We start from the raw sequence: 18,355 nt of genomic DNA, 5'->3' as shown, positions 1-18,355 counted from the left end.
GAAAGGTGTGTAGAAAGGTCTATGTGAGGGGCATGTGGAGGGATATCTGAGGTGTGTAGAGAGCACTCTCTGAGGTGTGTTAGGAGGGTTCCCAGAGGGGTGTAGGTAGTGATTTCTCACATGTGTATTAAGGGCCTTTTGAGGGGTGTAGGGAAGGTTCTCTGAGGTGTGTAGGAAAGAATTTCTGAGGTGCATATGGATTGTTGAATATGGTATGCAGAAAGCATGTCTAAGGTGTGTATTGACAGTACTCTACAGTGTATAGAAAGGGTGCTTATGTATCTCTCAGTGCCTTCTGTGGTGTATAGGCAGGTGACATTGACATGTGTAGGAATGTCATTCTGATGTGCAACAGGATTTTTTAATGTAGTATACAGAAAACATCTCTCTGAGGTGTATGTATGCCCTGTGGGATGTGTATGAATGATGCTTGATGTGGTGATCATGGATGGCTACCTGAGGTGTGTACAAAGGTGTCTTTCATGTATGTAGAAAGATTACTTTGAATGGTACAGAAAAAAGACACACAATTTTCTTTTCATAGTAGGGATTGAACTCAGGGATGCTTAACTACTGAGCCATGTCCCCAGACTTAAAAAATCTTTTCCAAAAATTTATTTTGAGATAGAAATTTTAATCACAACATCAAAGTGATTTTATATTAAACAGGCCATTTAGTCAAAGTAGAAATATGTAAAGTATGTAACTGCTTCTCTTTCACCTGAAATTGTTTTTCTTTTCTTAAATTCCAGTGAAAATGTTTTATTTTAAAATTACCATACACATTTGAACCCATTTAAATCAAATTTCTTTTCTTTCTTTCTACCCCTTCTCCCTCTCCCATTCCCCCTCCCTCCCTCCTTCTATGTGACTAGAAGGGCATCTGGGATGATGTAGCCTAATGCTAACTGTGGTTTTGAGTCACCAGGTTTTGTCCCAGTATTACAGTATTCTGCTGTATACTTTGAATTCTTTATGAGGGTCTCTAGCATTTTTATAAAATAATGCAATCCATTTTCCAAAAATTAGCACTCTTTTTGAAGGGTTGGGGGACATTGAAGAACATGGTGAGGAAAGTGCCAGGCATAGTGTGGCCCGAAGATTCTGAGAGACCCCAATTTCTTTGTGGAGACATATATGCTGTTCTTAGCTGGAATGCCCTTCCCTTTGTCCTTTAGCAAATTTCCACTCATACTTCAATACCTAGTTCAATGTGAAGAATTTTCCATACCTGCACCCAGCCCATCATATGCTTTGTCTGGAGACTTAGACTCTGAACAGGAATAAAGGGACAGCAAAATGGCTTAGAGTGTGCTCAAATAGCAGTAGCCTCCTGGGAGGATGGTGCAGGGGTTTGGGGCACTGTCATAACCTGACATAGCACAGTTCTGACATATCAAAATTTACCATGGAGTTCTCCTCATCTTTTGACATCTGCGGTGTCCTCTAACACATTGTTTTAATTTAAAGCAGTCAGTTCAATTTCTGCAGCTTGCAGTCCAAGTTCCCAATGGCTGCCTTGTATCTCCAATATTGATGCAGGCTGCCAGAATGAAGAAGAGTTACACAGAGATTATTACAAAGAGGCTCTCCTCCCCAGACCCAACCTTGAGATAGACAAGCATAATCAGACACCTGTGCTGCCTCATTCTTCAATGCCCAGGGCTGGCTGGTGAGGATAGCACAGATGGCTCTTGTTTGCTAAGGAACTGTGCCCATCCTGTGTTCAAAGGCTAAGAGAAGGTGCCAAAATCATAGATCTAGGGACTGTCATAGGGCCAGGTATTGTGCAACACTCTACTTTAATCCTGGATGGGCTCTTATCAGGTAAAGCAGCAAACTTGCTATTAGTTCACCAGTGTCTTCCCTTCTTCCATGCTCTTCCTGACATGTAGACTGTTCAAAACATGCTCACCTTGGAATAGGGTTGTAACTCGGTCATAGAGCACTTGCCTAGCAGGTGTGTGTGAGTCACTGAGTTTGACCTTCAGCATCACATAAAAATAAATAAAATTAAGGCAGTGTGTCCACCTACAACTATTATTTTTAAAAAGAATACTCACATTTACCCTAATAATGTATTAACTTCAGCTGCACTGTGTAAATGGAGAGACCTGTGCCTCCATTGAGCAGTGTGGTCAAAGGTCATTCACTGGCAATGTGAGGTCCCAATGTGACCAGACCCCAAATCTAATTGTCCCTCAGTCTGAGCAGTTACCATGGGCAACTCTGCAAGATCCCTTTCATTCATTTCCAATGGAGTTCTCAAGGAGCAGTTGAGCAGCCAGGTGTGTGAGGGGCTAGCACATGTAGGAGTGAGCTTGACTGATGAGCATGGCTGATGGAGAAGAGCAGAGTCATTTGGGATGCTTCTATTGTTGGTGGAATTGGGCCAAGACAATTCGAACAAATGGTTCCAGGGCTAGAGTGGAAAACATGGAACATTAAACAGACCAAAAGAGGATAAGCCAAGTGGGCAGAATTCAGCAGAGTTAGTGGGGAATGAGCATGGTGCTGCAAAGTGGTGCTCAGTGGAGCCTAAATATCTGGTGGAGACTTTGAGACAGAGCTGAGGAGGGCAGAGTGGAGCCCAGTGAATGACAGAGCTGGAAGGGTAGAGCCCAGCAGAGTGAGTGGAGCTCAATCTTTTGGAGCATGGGGCAGGCAGGGGTTATTAGAAGCACATGGGAGGTGTGCCCCATCCAGGGCTCCTGGTGTGAGGGCAAAGTGGAAACCAGGAGACCAGAATGTGAGTGGAGGGTGTAGTGGGTGCCTCCACAGGCGAGGAAGGGAACCAAGAGAAGCACATATACTTAGAAAATTCTTTTGGACACTGGCTGTGGGCCCAGCAGGAAAGCAGGGTCCTGGATCTCCCCTGCTCTGAGATGTTACCTTCTAGTCTTTTGTGTTCGGGCCTCAGTTTCCCCACATACAAAATAAGGCAATGGAAGGAGACTGACAACACCACTGCACAGCTCTCTTTAATTTCTCCTTCTCAGAGGATACTGTTGATATTTTGTGTATTCAGGTTGGTTGGGATCTGGGGGTATCTGGAAGTGTTCCTGGGAAAAGTCATCTAAGAGACTTTGAGTTTTGGGGATGACCATTGACCTAGCATGTTCACAGCACTTCTGCTGCCTACTTTTTGGACAGTGTGACCTAGATGTCCCGAAAGGGTGAGCAGGTTATGCAGTTGTCACTCACGGAAGCCTGGTCCTGATCACTCAGTGTACCTCTCTCACCCATGGGCAGGACCTTCCTGTCACCTAGGCAATGAGAGAAGAATAGATGGGGAGTTGGCCTTGATTCTCACCAGGGGTGACCTTGGGCAACTCACTGCATCTGTAAAGTAAGACAAGGACACCAGTGACTCCTGCCTGTCAGCCTGGTGTGAGGCTCATAATTTTCTAAGGGACAGTTTGGCATGGTTGGGACAGGACACCTATAGTTTTGACAGTGTTATTATTAAGTTTTTTTATGGAAATTTCACCACCTTGTATTTAAAACTGAAGCTAATAAGTACCATTCTCTGTTCTAGGCAGAGAGGACCTAAAAGTAAACCAAACAGCCAGGAATTCCTGCTCCCATTCTGGTGGGGGCTGCCATTCTGCTGGTCTGGCCCAAGAAATCAGGCACTAAACATACATGGAGCACTGACCCTTTTGGGCATTTGATCTAATGTTACCATCTATGGTGATGTTTCGCCTGCAGAATTACTCTAAAACATATCCCTCATGTCACTTAGCTGCCCCCAATCCTTTCCTACATATGATATTAAGGCCTTCTTTAGGAGGTGTCCCTCACTTGCTTCTCCAGTTGCATCTCCCCATGAACAGCTTTCTCATGCTTTCCAGTAAATACCTCTGCTTGATATGATTTTGTTTTCCTTGTTAGGAGTTCTAACTCCTTATTACAAAATATGTAGAACCAGAACTGTACTTAAGACTTTTTCTAGAGTTCTTCAGTATCTGCCTTCCTATCTGCTGACTTGGTTACTGAAAGTTTTATGAAGTACTTCAGTACGTTTTACAAGAGGCTGTAATTGTTTTCATAAAACTATTAATGAATTTTAAGAATGGAATTAGTTCTCCACCTATGAAGAGAGTATTAACACACTCACTATACAGAATGTTCATTCTCTTCATGAAGATGAAGTATAAATAAATATATATAATATATACATTTATATATAAATATATATATATATATAATATATTATATATGTATATATATTTCCAATTTTATTCAGAAGTGGAGCAAGGTCCTGAAATAAATCATGACCTCTTCCTACAGCTGTTGTTCCTGGAATACTTCAGGAATCTTTGCTCATATTGGGGAAATGTTGTGCCCTGTGATAGGCCCTGATTGTTAAAAGCCATAAAATAGAAAATGTACGTGAGTGTGTGTGTGTGTGTGTGTGTGTGTGTCTGATATCTTACTTGTAGTTATTTATTGGGCATCTGTAGGCTTAGTGAAGGATAGTGATTTTTTGCAAAAGCAGTCTTTAAGTCCCTGTGATATGAGGAGAATTTGTGGCCACTTAGCAGAACTTGCAACCATGGGTCTGTGTATCAATGAAGTGTACATTATATAACATGACAGCACGAGTAGGTAACAGGAGAATGAAAGTTCTGGAAACAGATTAATTTATAATTAATATACATATAACTATATATTTATGATATTATATATGTATACACACATTATAATTTTTATAAGCAGAGATTGGTGATGAATCCAGGTGAGGTTAAGGGCCAAAAGACTAATGAGAGTTCCTAAATTTTTGGCTTGAGCATCCTAGGGGATTACTGACACCTACTACTGAATGGGACAAAAGACCACAAGGCAGGAAAAAGAGCACTGGTTTTGAGGAAGGCTTTTGGGTTGTCATTTTTGATGCCTACTACATATCCTTATAAAAGTGAGAGGATAGGATAGGGAAAAGATGGACATTTGGAAGGCAGGGGAAAGAGAAAAATAGTTTCTTCAATGAGACTGCAGGTGAACTACGGTGAGGGTGAAGATAGAAAAGCATAGGGATTCTTTCTCTGTGCTGGAGACACACCTATATTGAGAGATGGAGAAGAGGAGAAGTCTATGAAGGAGACAGAATGTGAGGGCATTCCGTTAGGGAGATGGAAAGGTAAAGAAATGGAATGATATGGATTCTTGGGGAGAAATGATTTAAAAAGGAGAAGCAGAATCATTTGTTCTGAAGACCACTCAGAAGTGAAGTGGAGGGTGACCAAAGGGGGACTATTAGATTTTTTGTCAGAGAGGCTTCTGATGCCCTCAGTGGCACCACTGTTTTCAGGCAGTGGGAGCTGAAGACAACTTCAGAATGTGTGAAAGAACAGAAGCTGGCACAGGGAAAGCAACCGCTGGGGATAATTTTTCTGACTGGGGATGATGAGCTGAAGGGAGACCCAGGCAGGCATTAACACTGGTGGTATCTAAATGTGCACAGGAGGCTATTCTGAAAAGAGCATTTTTCTCTTGTTTGAAGCTACAAAAATCTCTGTTCTATTACTATATTTGCCAGCTCTACTGTTGAGTTGATTTTAAATCCAGAAGCACAATAATGTTTATTGCTCAGTGGGAATGGTGTTGGGGCAGGGTGTAGGTGAGAGTGGAAGGTGGGTAATTAGATATGATCACTGAATAGCATGCATTTGGAAATATCATACTCAATCCCATTAGCATGCACAACCAAAAAGTGTTAGTTGTAAAAAACACATAGAACACAAAAACACATTCTTTTTAATCACTGTAGAGGAGTTCTAAACACTGGGAAAAGATGTTTACATCCTTATATTATGTGTTATGTCCTGCTTGTAAAAATAATCATTGTCAATCCCCTGTGATGATAACTATCTCAGACTTTCTCTATTTTCATTATCTTCACTATAATGGCAAATAGAGATTGCATATATTCAAGAATGTACCTTACATGGTGTTTTGTGGTGTTTGTGTGTTTTTTTGTGTGTGTGTGTGTTTTCAGACTGTGGTGATTAAATAATTTTGGAAGGAAGAGGACACAGATGAAGTTCCTTCTTGTCAGAAAATGACAGGTTACCCGATGGTCACTGAAATCCTTACGATGCTATCGTCCAGCCATGTTCAAGGTAGTTTGCACTAGTTTCATCTTTTGGAAAGTACATCCTACCTTTTCCTACACTATTTTTTTGCAATCAAGCTGCTGAATCTATCCACCCTGAAAATTAAAAGGGTAGGTAGCTTCACCTGCAGGAGGTATCCATCTGCATTGCTTTGAACTCCACTATAAGAAAAATTTGTTTTTATCTGCATAGCCATTTATTTACTTATGACAATAAATATATATTCATTTGCTGCCTTCAGTTATATTTCACAATTAAAGCTAATTATTTTTCTTCTTATATTCTTCCAGCTTTGGCTCTTTGAAGATCTTTTACCCTTGTTCCTAAGTTGTTTGTTGAACATTTTTATTTAGAACACTTTTCTCCTCTTCCTCCTCCCCCTTCTATGTTCAGGCTCATATCGTATTTACCATACCAGATCCTAGCATCAGCCATTTCTCCTAGGAAATAGACTCATTTCCACTGGTACTTATTAGGGCCAGATGTGTAGTTTGTCAGATCCAGTACAAAAGGTCCTTGCTCAAAAACAGGTAACCAGTGTCATTAAAATCATACCACAGAAAACTATATCTTCTGTGATCTCTTCATATGTCATGGTGCATTTTATTTGTCCTTTTCTGTCTTTCTCATTACAGAAAAAACAGCATTTAAATTATTAAGAACACTTTTAACATTCATCTTTAATTATGCGTTGTCAATTGTAATTGCAAACTTAAAAAAAGTCATTTTTTTACACCTCTCCTATTTATGATGAGTTCATTTATATCAGAGCAGTGAAAATGTTACACAAAACCAATGCAGTAATTGTTAACTATACCTGGATAACTGTCAACAAATTCCACAAGTGGTTTGTTAGTGAGGTAGAAAGAACTGAAAGGAAAGTGACTGTAGTTGGCCCTGGTTTCCCTTCAGTTCACATCCTCAGCTGGAGAGGTGGAATAACACAGCAAAGTACCATGAGTGACAAATGAGAAAACAGGTGTCATTGGTCTTGATGAAGAAAGCACTGCATTCTTTCTACATTTTAATCTAGTTCTGGTTGGAACCCCAAATATGGCCTCCCTGGACTTCAGCACCCTCCCTCTGTGTACTTATTTGTAGATGTTCACTTCGTACCCAACTCTTTCTCAGCTCCCACATTTTCTTGGCCCACTGGACTTCTGTGCTGCTGGGAAATAAAACCACTCAATGTGCATGAGGCAGCCAGATGCAGAATGCATGTGGTTACATGTATGTGCTATGTTCATACCTGTGGTCCATTGTCTTCATGGAATTTGATTATGTAATGTAAGTGCTAAGATAATATCAATAAAGAAATACGATGGCAAGAGCAGAGTATTCAAACAAGGACAGGGTCACTTTGTGCAGGGATACTGTCTGTAGGAGGAGCACCATAGGGCTAGTCCTCTTTTGCCTGCCTTCTACTACTTCTTCTTTCTCCTCCTCTTCCTCTCTTTCCCTCCATCCTTCTTCCCTCCCTTTCTTACTTGCATATTAGTAGTTTATCTATACTCTGAAAACATGTATAAGTGCACATTACAGTATTGTAAACTGTAAGCACAGAATTATTCTGCCAATATCTGGAAGTTATTTATCTTTTACAATTTAAATTTTTTATCTGTCAAAGAGAGCAGCTCCCACTTCACCTTAACCCCATACCTTGGCAACCAATGTGGTACTCTCTTTTTACAAGTTTTCTTCTCTTTCTTTCTTTCTTTCTTTCTTCCTTCCTTCCTTCCTTTCTTTTTTTTTGGTGGTAGGGATTATACCCAGTGGTGCTTAATAACTAAGCCACATTCCCAGCACTTTATTTTTTGTTTAGTGACAAAGTTTTGCTGAGTTACTTAGGGCCTCAATAACTTGCTGAGGCTGGCCTTGAACTTGTGATCCTCCCACCCCAGCCTCCTGAACTACTGGAATTCCAGGCAACTGCCACTGCTCCCATCTCCTTTAGTAGTTTCAATTAGGATACTTACCTTTATATAGTTCTAGGGATTATTTATGTATTTTAGCAATGAGTTCTTCTCAGGTGATACTCAAGTGATTTCTCCCATTATGTTAATTAAATCTTTTTTCTGTTCACACTTTGCTTTGCTATACAGAAGCTTTTGGTTTAATGCAATTTCACTTGTCCATTTTTACTTCCATCCCCTGTCCTTTTAGTGTCATACTGAAGAATCCATTGCCTAACACAATTTTGTGAAGATTTTCATCTGTTTTCTTTTTATATTTTACTCACAAATTTTACTCACCTTCTTATGGAGAACAGCATATTTTGAGATGTTTAGCACAGTGTATAAGTCAAATAAGAGTAATGATTATATTTTTGACCCATGAAGGATAGTAAGAGATTGGTAAATAGTTCCAGTATTTTCTCTAAGAATTTTCTTGATTCAAGTGTCACATTTACATTTGCATTCCCATTTGTGATGATATTTGGGTATGGGGTAAGATTATGTTCTGATTTCTTCCTTTCCCTTGTTGGTATACAGTGTACTCAGCATCATTTGATAAAGACACTCTCCTTTATCTGTTGGGTATTAGTGGCCCTATTGTCAAAGATGAGCTGACAGCATGTGTCTGGACTCATCCTGATTCTCTTTGCTGTGCATTGGTCTGTATGTTTGCTCTTATCTCAGAACCACAGTGTTTTAATTTCTACCATTTTGTAATACATTTTAAAAATTGAAAGTGTGTTGCATTCAGCTTTTCTCTGTTTTGAGATTGCTTTGGGTGCTCAGAGTCTGTCTCAGTACATTTGTGGTGCTATACTAGCAAAACACAGATAAAATAATGTATAAAGTACACAATTGTATTTTTGTCAGAATTATGGGAGCTAGGAATTCCAAGATGAAGTTGCCACCATCCAGTTGTCAAGTAAAAGTTAATGTTCACAAGGATGTGGGTGGAAGGAACATGGAAGAAAAGGTAGACTCATATATTGCTCATGTTCCGCAAATTGGGGCAACCACACTGGAATTTAAAATGGAGATTTCTCAGAACATTGGAATGGAACCATCAATTGACCTGGTTATCCCATGAGTTGGTGCATACCCCAAGGATTTACAAGTAGTAGACTAAAGTAATGCAACCACATCAATATGTATAGCAGTTTAATTCACAATTGCTAACTTATGAAGATAACCTAGGTGTCCTTCAACAAATGAATAGAGAAAGAAAAGGTGATATATATATATATATATATATAATGATATATAATATATATATATATATAATGGAATATTACTCAGCCATAAGAAAGAATTGTTTGACTTTTTCTGGTAAATGAATGGAGTTGGAGAATATCATGCTTAGTGAATAAGCAAATTTCAAAAAACCAAAGGCTGAATGGTCTCTCTGATATGTGAATACTAACACATAACAAGCAATGGATTAGACAAAGAGACAAGAACAGAAAAGGGGGTGGGAATAGGAAAGGCAGTGAAATGAATTGAACAGAACTTCCCTGTGTTCATATGTGAATACACATATTACCTCTGTAAATCCACATCATATTCAACTACAAGAATGGAATCCTAATTAGAACAATTTATAGTCCATATATGTATAATATGTCAAAATACACTCTACTGACATGTGTATCCAAGAAGTACAAATAAAAATAAATAACACCAAAAGGTACCATCATTTGTTTAGGGCCTTCTTGCTGCAACAGGAGACACACCCACTAAGAGGAATGCATCTTGCATCTGCAGTGGCTTCTTCCTTATTTGACCTTTTCTTGCTAGTCCTTCAGCCTATTGCACAGTACTGCCCATATTCAGCCTGTGTCTCCCCCATCATTCTGCTGTTCCACATGACAGTTATCTCTGGAAACACCATTGCAGTAGAATTCAGAAATCTCTCAATCCTAGAGATTTCCCTGACATCTATCAATCAAGCTGGTGATCCAGATCAACAATGACATACTAATATCAAATAGAGGTTTTACAGAGAAAACATACCTTCATGTATTCATGTCATCCAGAAAGCAGGTATGGCATACTATGCATTAGCTCATCTACATTGGCTCATGTCGAGGAAACTTAGGAATCACAGAATAATCACAAATATACTGTCCTCCCCAACACAAATTTCAAGAAATTAATAAAATATTTTCCAGTGCTGTTGACGACCAAAATGTTGATTGGGGTATAGTCATTGACCAAAAACATGTGGGCACAATGATGATTTGATTCACTTTTCTACATAATTCTTAAGAAGTACAAAGGTGGCAGACTAGAGGGCGGCTGCATTTCATGCTGCTCCAGGATGCAAGATTCAAAAGAGCAGATAGTGAGAGACATGGGACCAACTCAAAGCTGCCGGGTGAGTCTCTCCTGTTGGGGAGGTGTCCCGGATGGGGCGGTAGCCCTGGAACGCAGGGAATTTGTGAAGTGGAGTTGCTCGGTGAGACGCCCCTCCCCCCACTGGAGCGGTAAACACGGACAACTGGGATCATCGTAGAGGAGGTGGCTCAGCATAGCGCTTGGACTCGAGCAGCCGCTGGGGCTCCGGGCGGCTGCCTGGGGAGGAGCTGCGTGGCGAGCTGTTTGGACCCAGAACAACCACTTCTGAACACTGAGAGTTGCCCGGAGGAAGAGGAAGAGCGCGGCCGGACGCTTGGTCTGGGAGTGACTGCATCAGAGCCACAGGCGGTTGCCAAAGGAGGAGCTGCATGGTGAACTGTTTGAACTCAGAGCGAGCGCTCCTGAACACCGGGAGGTTGCCCGGAGGAGGAGGAGGAGCGAGGCATGTTGCTTGACCTGGGAGTGACTGCATCAGAACCATGGGTGGTTGCCAGAGGAGGAGCTGCGTGGTGAGCTGTTTGAACTCAGAGTGGGCACTCCTGAGCGCCGGGGGACTGCCCGGAGGAAGAGGAGGAGCGTGGAGGGACGCTTGGTCTGGGAGTGACTGCATCAGAACCACAGGCGGTTGCCAGAGGAGGAGCTGCGAGTGAGCTGTTTGAACTCAGAGTGGGCGCTCCTGAGTGCCGAGAGGTTGCCCGGAGGAGAAGGAGGAGCGCGGCGTGTTGCTTGACCTGGGAGTGACTGCATCAGAGCCGCGGGTGGTTGCCAGAAGAGGAGCTGTGTGACGAGCTGTTTGAACTCAGAGCAGCTGCTCCAGAACACTGGTGGCCTGCCTGGAGGAGGAGAGCGGTGGGACGCTTAGTCTGGGAGTGACTGCATCAGAACCACAGGCGGTTGCCAGAGGAGGAGGCGAGTGGTGAGTTGATTGGACTAAAAGCGACCGCTCCTGAACACCGGTGGCCTGCCTGGAGGAGGAGCATGGTGAGTCACCTGGTCTCAGGAGCCACTGCTCCTGAACACCTGGGGGGCTACCCCAAGGAGGAGGAGGAGTAACAGGGCGGGTCACTTGGACTTGGAGTGACTGCCTAGGGCTACGGGTGGTTGGCGGGAGGAGGAGACCCAAAGTGAGTTGTTTGGACTCCTAGTGAATGCGTTGGAAACCGGGCAGCTGTCCGGAGGAGGAAGTGTGTGGCGGGTCTCTGGGTCTCGGAGCTATTGTACGGGGCTCCAGGTGGTGGCTCAGGGGAGGGGCTGCATAGCCAGGCAATTGGTGCAGAGCAGGGTCCCAGGAGCTAGGTGGCTTCTTGCTGGAAGTGCGGCACAGAGACACGCCTAGGGGTGGAGTGAAGTTTCCAGGGCAGCGGGCAGATTCTTTGGGAGAGGCAGCCTAAGGAGACTCGCCTGTGAAGGGTGAGGCTCCCAGGTCCAGGACGTAGGTCCGGGCCCCTGGGATCGTTGCAGAGGAAGACAGACCAGCCCAGGTGGTAGTTGTAGATTGAGGGGAACCTCTAGGAGGGCAACTGACCAGCGAGACGTCCCCACCGAGTGACTCTTCCCTGCCGGGGGAGGTTTTCCCAAGTGACGGTAAAGCCAGAGACATAGGCACAAACAGGCCATGCCTCAGCCCGCAGTCTAGTTCCCCATTGGATGACCATTGGTCAACAAGTGGAGGCACCTCTGCCCACTAGCAGGGAATATACGCCACCTGAGGGTGACCATACCTAGAGAGGCAGCTTCTTCGTGGAGCTCTGCATTATCAATCTCCTCCAAGACTTCAGGCTACTGAAGGATAAGAGAGGATATACTAGCAATCTTCAGGGATATTATAAGTTGATAGAGGAAATCTGCAATATCTTAATGACCCACTGATTCCTGAACAATATGAGAAAACAAGGGAAGGAAATGCCCCAAACAAATCTAGATGTTACATCAATAAAATCCAACGACAGCATGGCAGAAGAAATGACAGAAAGGAAGTTCAGAATGTACATAATTTTTTTTAGACACAATACCTTTTTATTTTAATTGTTATTATTATCTTAGTTGTAGATGGGCAGAATGTACATAATTAAAATGATTAGGGAAGCAAACGATGAGATGAAAGAGCTAATGCAGGCATTGAACGATCGCACCAATTGACAGTTAACAGAGCAAATTCAGGAAGCAAAAGATCAATTCAATAAAGAGTTAGAGATATTGAAAAAAAACCAAACAGAAATCCTTGAAATGAAGGAAACAATAAACCAAATTAAGAACTCCATAGAAAGCATAACCAATAGGATAGAACAGCTGGAAGACAGAACTTCAGATATTGAAGACAAAATATTTAACCTCGAAAACAAAGTTGAACAAACAGAGAAGATGGTGAGAAATCATGAACAGAATCTCCAAGAACTATGGGATATCATAAAAGGGCAAATTTGAGAATTATTGGGATTGAGGAAGGCTTAGAGAAACAAACCAAAGGAATGAACAATCTATTTGAAGAAATAATATCAGAAAATTTCCCAAATCTGAAGAATGAAATGGAAAATCAAGTCCAAGAGGCTTATAGGACTCCAAATACACAAAATTACAACAGACCCACACCAAGGCACATTATAATGAAAATACCTAACATACAAAATGCAGACAGAATTTTAAGGGCTGTGAGAGAAAAGAACCAAATTACATTCAGGGGGAAGCCAATATGGATATCAGCAGATTTTTCAATCCAGACCCTAAACGCTAGAAGTGCCTGGAACAACATTTTTCAAGGTCTGAAAGAAAATGGATGCCAACCAAGAATCTTATACCCAGCAAAACTTACCTTCAAATTTGACGATGAAATAAGATCATTCCATGATAAACAAAAGCTAAAAGAATTTACAAAAAGAAAGCCAGCATTACAGAACATTCTCAGCAAAATATGTCATGAGGAAGAGATAAAAAACAAAGAAACAAATCAGCAAATGGAGGAATTATCCTAAAGGAACTGTCAAATAAAGGAGGAACGAAGATGTGTCAAAAATTTTAAATATGAACCAAATGACTGGGAATACAAATCATATCTCAATAATAACCCTGAATGTTAATGGCCTGAATTCATCAATCAAAGGACATAGACTGGCAGATTGGATTAAAAAGAAAGATCCAACAAGATGTTGCCTGCAAGAGACTCACCTCATAGAAAGAGATACCCGTAGACTAAAGGTCAAAGGATGGGGAAAAACATACCATGCACATGGGCTCAGCAAAAAAGCTGGAGTATCCATCCTCATTTCAGATAATGTGGACTTCAAGACAATGTTAGTTAGAAGGGATATAGAAGGACATTTCATACTGCTTAAGGGAAGCATAAATCAGCAAGATATAACAATCATAAACATCTATGCCCCAAACAGTGGCTCATCCATGTATGTTAAACAAATCCTTCTCAATTTTAGAAACCAAATAGACCATAACACAATAATACTAGGTGATTTTAACACGCCTCTTTCACCACTGGATAGATCTTCCAAACAAAAATTGAACAAAGAAACCATAGATCTCAATAACACAATCAATAATTTAGACTTAACAGACATTTATAGAATATACCATCCAACCAAGAGCGAATACACTTTCTTCTCAGCAGCACATGGATCCTTCTCTAAAATAGACCATATATTATGCCACAAAGCTAATGTCAGCAAATACAAGAAGATAGAGACACTACCTTGTATTCTATCAGATCATAATGGATTGAAGTTACAAATTAATGAAAGAGTAAAAAACAGAAACTACTCCAACACCTGGAGATTAAACAATATGCTACTATATGATGAATGGATAACAGAAGATATTAGGAAGGAAATTAAAAAATTCTTAGAGGTAAACGAGAACAAAGAAACATCATATCAAAATCTCTGGGACACTATGAAAGCGGTACTTAGAGGAAGATTTATTTCATGGAGCGCATTTAATAAAAGAAGTAAAACTCAAAAAATAAATGACCTAACACTACAGCTCAAAGCCCTAGAAAAAGAAGAACAGACCAACACCAAAAGTAGTAGAAGACAGGAAATAGTTAAACTCAGAGCTGAAATCAATGAAATTGAAACGAAAGAAACAATACAAAAAATTGACAAAATAAATAGTTGGTTCTTTGAAAAAATAAACAAAATTGATAAACCTTTAGCCACACTAACAAAGAGAAGACGAGAGAAAACCCAAATCACTAAAATTCGGAATGAACAAGGAAATATCACAACAGACACGACCGAAATACAAAACATAATTAGAAGCTATTTTGAAAATCTATACTCCAAAAAAATAGAAAATTTCGAAGACATCAACAGGTTTCTAGAGACATATGAAATGCCTAAACTGAACAAGGAGGACATACACAATTTAAATAGACCAATTTCAAGTAATGAAATAGAAGAAGTCATCAAAAGTCTTCCAACAAAGAAAAGTCCAGGACCAGATGGGTTCTCAGCCGAGTTCTACAAAACTTTTAAACAAGAACTCATTCCAATACTTCTCAAAGTATTCCAGAAAATAGAAGAGGAGGGAACTCTCCCAAACTCATTCTATGAAGCCAATATTACCCTGATTCCTAAACCAGACAGAGACACATCGAGGAAAGAAAATTTCAGACCAATATCCTTAATGAACATCGACGCAAAAATTCTAAACAAAATTTTAGCAAATCGCATACAAAAACATATTAAAAAGATAGTGCACCATGATCAAGTGGGTTTCATCCCAGGGATGCAAGGTTGGTTCAACATCAGGAAATCAATAAATGTAATTCACCATATCAATAGACTTAAAGTCAAGAATCACATGATTATTTCGATAGATGCAGAAAAAGCATTTGATAAACTACAGCACCCCTTCATGCTCAAAACACTAGAAAAAATAGGGATAGAGGGAACATTCCTTAACATTGTAAAGGCCATCTACGCTAAACCCATGGCTAATATCATTCTAAATGGTGAAAAACTGAAAGCATTCCCTCTAAAAACTGGAACAAGGCAGGGATGCCTTCTTTCACCACTTCTATTCAATATCGTCCTTGAAACTCTAGCCAGAGCAATTAGACAGACCAAAGAAATTAAAGGGATACGAATAGGAAAAGAAGAACTCAAACTATCCCTATTTGCTGATGATATGATGGTACATTTAGAAGAACCAGGAAATTCCACCAGAAAACTTTTAGATCTCATAAGTGAATTCAGTAAAGTAGCGGGATATAAGATCAATGCACATAAATCTAAGGCATTTTTATACATAAGCAATGAATCTTCAGAAAGAAAAATTAGGAAAACTACCCCATTCACAATAGCTTCGAAAAAAATAAAGTATTTGGGAATCAATCTCACAAAAGAGGTGAAAGACCTCTACAATGAGAACTACAGAACACTAAAGAAAGAAATTCAAGAAAACCTTAGAAGATGGAAAGATCTCCCATGTTCTTGGATAGGAAGAATTAATATTGTCAAAATGGCCATACTACCAAAAGTGCTATACAGATTCAATGCAATTCCAATTAAAATCCCAATGATGTACCTTACAGAAATAGAGCAAGCAATTATGAAATTCATCTGGAAGAATAAAAAACCCAGAATAGCTAAAGCAATCCTTGGCAGAAAGAGTGAAGCAGGGGGTATCGCAATACCATATCTTCAACTCTACTACAAAGCAATAGTAACAAAAACGGCATGGTATTGGTACCAAAATAGAAAGGTGGATCAATGGTACAGAATAGAGGACATGGACACAAACCCAAATAAATACAATTTTCTCATACTAGAAAAAGGGCCAAAAATATGCAATGGAGATAAGATAGCCTCTTCAACAAATGGTGCTGGGAGAATTGGAAATCCATATGCAACAGAATGAAACTAAACCCATATCTCTCACCATGCACAAAACTAAACTCAAAATGGATTAAGGATCTCGGAATCAGACCAGAGACCTTGCATCTTATAGAAGAAAAAGTAGGTCCAGATCTTCAACATGTTGGCTTAGGACCAGACTTCCTCAACAGGACTCCCATACCACAAGAAATAAAACCAAGAATTAATAACTGGGATAGATTCAAACTAAAAAGCTTTCTCTCAGTAAAGGAAACTATCAGCAACGCGAAGAAAGAACCTACAGAGTGGGAGAAAATCTTTGCCAATCATACTTCAGATAGAGCGCTAATCTCCAGAATCTATAAAGAACTCAAAAAACTCTACACCAAGAATGTAAATAATCCAACTGACAAATGGACTAAGGAAATGAATAGACACTTCACAGAAGAAGACATACAAGCAATGAACAAACATATGGAAAAATGTTCAACATCTCTAGTAATAAGAGAAATGCAAATCAAAACCACCCTAAGTTTCCATCTCACCCCAATTAGAATGGCAATTATCAAGAATACAAGCAACAAGAAGGTGTTGGCGAGGATGTGGGGAGAAAGGTACACTCTTACATTGCTGGTGGGGCTGCAAATTAGTGCAGCCACTCTGGAAAGCAGTGTGGAGATTCCTTAGAAAACTTGGAATGGAACCACCATTTGACCCAGTTATCCTACTCCTTGGCCTATACCCAAAGGACTTAAAATCAGCATATTACAGAGATACAGCCACATCAATGTTCATAGCTGCTCAGTTCACAATAGCCAGATTGTGGAACCAACCTAGATGTCCTTCAGTTGATGAATGGATAAAGAAAATGTGGTATATATATACAATGGAATATTACTCAGCCATAAAGAACGATAAAATTATGGCATTTGCAGGCAAATGGATGAAACTGGAGAATATCATGCTAAGTGAGATAAGCCAATCTCAAAAAACCAAAGGAAGAATGATATCGCTAATAAGTGGATGATGACACATAATGGGGGATGGGAAGGGTTAGTGTTGGGGTTGGAGTTTTGTTAGGGAGGGGGGCAGGAATGGAGGAAGGAAGGACTGAACAGATGGAGGGGAAGGGTGGGAGGGGAGGGGGGAAGGGAAAAAATGGCAGAATGAATCAAACAACATTACCCTATGTAAATTTATGATTACACAAATGGTATGCCTTTACGCCATGTACAAACAGAGAAACAACATGTCTCCCATTTGTTTACAATAAAAAAAATCTAAAAAAAAAAAAAAGAAGTACAAAATGCTGTCCACAAAGTACATGACCACAAAGAAAGCCATGAGCAGCAGAATGAGGCTGGTGTTCTACTTCTAGGGCTGCTTTTGGAGACAGATTGGTGCCATGAAGGTGATGGGACTGCCCCTTATGCCTGCACAAGAGGGTCACCATGTATTCTTTTGAGAGAACCTTGAGACCTAGGAAGGAAAACATGCTGGGTTCAAACCCCCTCCATCAAAGCAAATAAAGTTATTGGAGCAAAGAACTACCATCTTGTATGGGTAAGGTGTTCTCAAAGCCCAACAGTAATAAAAACAATCAATACAGAAAATGGCAAAAAATAAAAAAAAACTTCAGGGGAATTTGATCAAAGAAAATATTATCAAAGGAAGTTGTTCAATGTCCTTAGTCTTGGAATTTTGAAATAAGATGATAGGTGTATGGTGAAACCAAGAAACTGGAACATCCAAAACCCAGTGCAATACTTACCAAAGATAAAGTGTCAACACACAGTAGCTTGGATGGATCCTTAGAAACTCACCCTAAAAATCCTTAAGCTTACATAGTGCCTGAGTTCCCTCAAGCAACATTTGTGAGGTTACCAGGTCACACCCACAGAGAAAAGTTTCAAGGCTTTGAGGGTGTGGCAGGACTTGGGAAGGGTAGAGATGACAAGAGGGAGACAGGCATGGCCCTCAGCACCAGAGGCCTTATGCACCCTGACTATGTTGCTATCAGCACCTGATGAGGTTCCACAAAGGGCATCAAGACAAGATCACTCAGGAAGAATGGGTGAAGGGAACGTGTGTCTTCGCCATT

Source organism: Sciurus carolinensis, chromosome 19 (assembly GCF_902686445.1).
Source record: "Sciurus carolinensis chromosome 19, mSciCar1.2, whole genome shotgun sequence".
Lineage (NCBI taxonomy): Eukaryota > Metazoa > Chordata > Mammalia > Rodentia > Sciuridae > Sciurus > Sciurus carolinensis.
This window is presented reverse-complemented; position numbering follows the sequence as displayed.